Source organism: Babylonia areolata, chromosome 17 (genome assembly GCF_041734735.1).
Source record: "Babylonia areolata isolate BAREFJ2019XMU chromosome 17, ASM4173473v1, whole genome shotgun sequence".
Classification (NCBI taxonomy): domain Eukaryota; kingdom Metazoa; phylum Mollusca; class Gastropoda; order Neogastropoda; family Buccinidae; genus Babylonia; species Babylonia areolata.
Genome location: NC_134892.1, coordinates 14,435,201 through 14,440,200, shown reverse-complemented (window position 1 = coordinate 14,440,200; position 5,000 = coordinate 14,435,201).

Below are 5,000 nucleotides of genomic sequence, written 5' to 3'. Positions count from 1 at the left end.
CACCACCTCCCACCCCCAGACCCGAAACACCTCTCATCCACCCCCACCCTCCTGGATCAGTCTCTCACTGTCTCTGTATCTGCATCTATGTCTGTCTCTCTTTCTCTCGCGCGGGCTTTCTCTGTCTGTTTGTCTGTCTGTCTGTCTCTCTCTCTCTCCCGCTTTCTCTCTCTCTCTCTCTCTCCCTCTCAATCTCTCTCTTCCCCTCCTCTTTCCTTCTCTATTCCCCCCTCTCTCTCTTCCCTCCCACTCTCTTCTCTCTCCTCTACTCTCTTACTCCTCTCTCTCTCTCTCCCTTCCCCTCTCTCTCCTCCCTCCCCCTCTCAATCTCTCTCTTCCCCTCCTCTCTCTCTATTCTCTCTCTTTCTCTCTCTCTTCCCCTGTCTCTATCCCTCCCTCCCACTCACGATCTCTCTCTTCCCTTCTCTCTCCCTCCCTCCCCCTCTCAATATCTTTCTTCCCCTTCTCTTTCTCTACCACCTCTCTCTCTCTCTCTTTCTCTCTCTCTTCCCCCTCTCTCTCTCCCTCCCTCCCACTCTCAATCTCTCTCTTTCCCTTCTCTCTCTCTTCTCTCTCTCTTCTCTCTCAATCTCTCTCTTCCCCTCCTCTTTCTTTCTCTGCTCCTCCCTCTCTTTCTCTCCCTCCCTCCCTCTCTATTCTCTCTTCCCCTCCTCTCTACTCCTCTCTCTCTCTCTCTTCCCCTCCTCTCTACTCCTCTCTCTCTCTCTCTCTCTCTTCCCCTCCTCTCTCTCTCTCTCTCTCTCTCTCTCTCTCTATATATATATATATATATATATATATATATATATATATATATATATCATCTCATCTCATCTCAAGCAGCGCTAAATTCCCCGCGTTTCAGCCCCTTTGCGACACGACACATCCCGTCGAATCGTGTCGGTCCTATGTCGTGACCACTTGTATTGTAATAGTGCCGGAACCCCCTTCATGTGTATATACGCACGTTAAAGAACATGTAGTCCATTCGGTGGGTAAAAGAAATAAGCGTATACCTAGCATGCACCGCCGCCCTCCCCCCGGCCCCCCTCACCGCCCCCCGGAAACGGAATATGACTGCCAACATGGCGGGATGTAAGAACACACACACACACACACACACACACACACACACACACACACACACACACACACACACAGAGGAATAGAGACAGACAGACAGACAGACAGACAGGCAAAGATACAGACAGAGAGGTGGAGAGAAAGAACAGTTACTGGGAACACAGGTTGAGAAGAAAAAAATGTTCAGGAAAGGAAAGAAAAAAAAAATCCTGCATAAAAAAACCCCATCCCCTCCTCCCCCCACACAAACACACCTCCCCTCCCCCTCCCCCTCCCCCACCCACCTCATCCTCCACCACAACCCCCGACACCACAACCTCTGCAGTTAAAGAACTTGATCTTTCGACCTTATTTCATCCGTGAATAATCGCGCGTGCTTCACGCGACATGCGTTTTTGCATATTCATTGCCGTGCACATGACTGCACGTGCCTTATAAATTGTCACTTTATTTAACGAGATTTATGAGGTTCGATTTTGTGTACATTTGTGTTCAGAGTGAGGGAGAGGGGAAGGGGAGAGGGAGAGAGAGAGAGAGAGGGAGAGAGGGCGGAAAGACGGAGACAGATTGAGAGAGAGAGACAGACAGAGAAAGAAGGAACGTAAATGTAAACAGAGAACTAGAGACAGAGACAGACTAACACACACACACACACACACACACACACACGCACGCACACGCACACACACACACACACACACACACACACACACACACACACACACACACACACACACACACACACACACACACACACACACACACACACGAAACTGGCGAGAAAGGGAATGCTACCCCTATTGCGACTTTGCGACAGAGAGAGAGAGATACAGATAGAGAGGGACACAGAGACAGAGACAGATCAGAGAGACAGGAGTGAGAGAAGACTGAGACAGAGAGACAGAGACAGAGACAGATAGAGACAGACAGGGAGAGGGAGATACAGATAGAGAGGGACACAGAGACAGAGACAGATCAGAGAAACAGGGGTGAGAGAGACAGACAGATAGAGACAGACAGGGAGAGGGAGATACAGATAGAGAGGGACACAGAGACACAGACAGATCAGAGAGACAAAAGTAGTGAGAAAGAGGAGAGACAGAGACAGATAGAGACATACAGAGGGAGATACAGATAGAGAGGGACACAGACACAGATCAGAGAGACGGAAGTGATAAAGAGGAGAGAGAGAGAGACAGAGAGACAGAGACAGATAGAGACAGACAGAGAGAGGGAGATACAGATAGAGAGGGACACAGAGACAGAGACAGATCAGAGAGACAGGAGTGAGAAAGAGGAGAGACAGAGAGACAGAGACAGATAGAGACAGACAGGGAGAGGGAGATACAGATAGAGAGGGACACAGAGACAGAGACAGGTCAGAGAGACAAGAGTGAGAAAGAGGAGAGACAGAGAGACAGAGACAGATAGAGACAGACAGGGAGAGGAAGATACAGATAGAGAGGGACACAGAGACAGAGACAGATCAGAGAGACAGGATTGAGAAGGAGGAGAGACAGAGACAGATAGAGACAGACAGGGAGAGGAAGATACAGATAGAGAAGGACACAGAGACAGAGACAGATCAGAGAGACAAAAGTAGTGAGAAAGAGGAGAGAGAGAGAGAGAGAGAGAGAGAGAGAGAGAGAGAGAGAGAGAGAGAGAGAGAGAGAGAACTCAGAACTCAGAACTCAAAACGTTTTTTTTTATTTGAGAGAGAGAGACAGAGAGACAGAGAGAGACAGACAGACAGAGACAGACAGACAGAGACAGACAGAGACAGAGAAAACTAGGGAGAAAGGGAATGCTACCCCAACTGCGACTTCGTTTTGTAAGGATAACAATTATGATTACAATGATTATGGTTATGATTACTTTGACGACAACGACGACAATGATGACGATAATGATGGTGAGGAGGAGGAGGAGGAAGAGAAGGGGGAGAGGAGTAGGAGGAAGAGGATTCATTATTATGTGTACCATTATTGTCTTTGTCATATCGTTATGGAGTGGGAAGTTCTGTCTAAACTAAAGGAATGACAATACGTACGCAAGAGCGAACAGTAAGGGATCTTTGCCATTATTTCAGTTCGGCTGGGGATTGGGAAGGACAGGGAACGGAGAAGGTGGAGGGGAAGGGAAGGGGGGGGGGGGGGTATGCAGGGAAAGGGATGTAAGCCAAGGGGAGGAATGTGCAACTTCCGGTTCCGTTTCTCATCATCATCGACGATGGGGCAAAGCGTTTGATGTTCCGGGATCTCGAGGGTTATTTTATTTTTATTTTTATTTTTATTTTTTTTATTTTTTTTTGTTTTGTCAGAAATAGAAAGACATAAGAAGAGTTAGAGAGAGGAAGACTTGGAGAGAGAGAGAGAGAGAGAGAGAGAGAGAGAGAGAGAGAGAGAGAGAGAGGAGAAAAGAGTGAGAGGAGAGAAAGAGGGAATGGGAGGGGGAAGAGGTACACACACACACACACACACACACACACACACACACACACACACACACACACACACACACACACAGAGAGAGAGAGAGAGAGAGAGAGAGAGAGAGGAGAGAAAGAGGGAATGGAAGGGGGAAGAGGTACACACACACACACACACACACACACACACACACACACACACACACACACACAGAGAGAGAGAGAGAGAGAGAGAGAGAGAGAGAGAGAGAGAGAGAGAGAGAGAGAGTCTTGGAAGGGAGGTCGTGGCGATTTATTGCAAAATGATTATGCTGTTCTGGAAACCCTTCTTCTTCTTCTTCTTCTTCTTCTTCTTCTTCTTCTTCTTCCTTCCTTCCTTCCTCCTCCTCCTCCTCCTTCCTCTTCCTCTTCTCCTTCGTCTTCTGTTGCCTCCAACTCTAAACCTTCCGCATTGTCCTCAGCCATCTACTCCCTCCTCCTCCTCCTCCTCCTCCTCCTCCTCCTCCTCCTTCTCCCCACCCCCTGTTCTCCTCCTTTCTCCTAGTCTTGTTGAGAGATGGTGCAGGTAGGGTCTGAGGTAAAGGTAGGGCGGTAAATTATGAGCCTTTCATGGAGGAAGTGACACTAAAGTCAGCAGAGTATGTGTGTGTGTGTGTGTGTGTGTGTGTGTGTGTGTGTGTGTGTGTGGAGGAAGAGGGGGGAAGGGTGTAGTGGGTTGGATTGTGGGACTGGAGAGGGCGGGTGAGTGTGGGGGGTGGGGATGGGGGTGAGGAGTGGTAGGGGGGGGATGATGGTCGAAGAGAGCGTCGGACCGTGTGAAATAACCCATTAAGGGCTTGACATAGTGAAAGGTTGGGGGGGGGGGGGGGGGGGGGGGGAATGGTTAGAAAAGGGAGAGACAAATTGGGGTCATCCATCTTATGTGCTAAGAACGTAGCCCATACCTTTTTTTTTTATTTTTTATTTATAGGGGGTGTGTGTGTGTGTGGGGGGGGGGGGGTGGAGAGTAAGGGGGTGGTGCTTCTTTCTTCTTATTCCTTTTTTTTTTTTCCTTTCTTTCTTCTTACTTTTCTGTTGCGTCGGTACAGGTTGTGTGTGTGTGTGTGTGTGTGTGTGTGTGTGTGTGTGTGTGTGTGTGTGTGTGTGTGTGTGTGTGTGTGTGTGTGTGTGTGTGTGTGTGTGTGTGTGTGTGTTATTTTGAAGGAGTAATTTTGTTTTGAAAGGAAGGAAGAAAGGAAGAAGATGAAAGATTCAGGTGAAATGCTAGAGAGCAAAAAGAGGAGAGAGACAGACAGACAGACAGACAGACAGAGACAGAGAGAGAGAAAGACAGACAAGCAGACAGACAGACAGAGAGATGCAGACAGACAGACGGACATAAAGACAGACAGACAGACAGAGAGACAGATGGAGAGAGATGCAGACAGACAGACTGACAGAGAGGGGGTAAAGAAAGGGAAAAGGGAAGATAGAAGAGAGAGGAATGAGC